Raw genomic sequence first — 499 nt, 5'->3', positions numbered from 1 at the left:
GTCATACAACAGGTATTCCCTATCAATTACCAATAAAAGTCATAATAATTTAGAGATAGTTAAGTCTGTGTCTGGTATACAACTGGTTTTGAATGTTGTTAGGGCACAATCGGTGATGTGATCTAATATAGAATATAGAAGATATATAAATTTGAATTATTCATGAAGCTACAACTTTAGGCTATGACTTAAGCAACATATGTTGTTGTCTCTGGCTTGGATATTGTGACACATGTAAACCTAGGTGCTTGTAGTTCACTCATTCCGTTGAATGGTATCGCTGTTTAGATGAAGAATGAAATTAAACAGGTTGTCCTCTACGCTCCAATAATCTCTTTGAATATAATTTCTAGTGAATTTAATTGGTCTTTGATATCTAGGATGTTAATCATGATTATTTTTAGGGTCATAAAAGTTAATACTTTCTATCTTATATATTATCAACCAATCATGTTACATGTAAAAATAAATTAACTACTAAATCAATTATTGTATAAAA

Source organism: Arachis ipaensis, chromosome B09, assembly GCF_000816755.2.
Source record: "Arachis ipaensis cultivar K30076 chromosome B09, Araip1.1, whole genome shotgun sequence".
NCBI classification, from domain to species: domain Eukaryota; kingdom Viridiplantae; phylum Streptophyta; class Magnoliopsida; order Fabales; family Fabaceae; genus Arachis; species Arachis ipaensis.
This window is presented reverse-complemented; position numbering follows the sequence as displayed.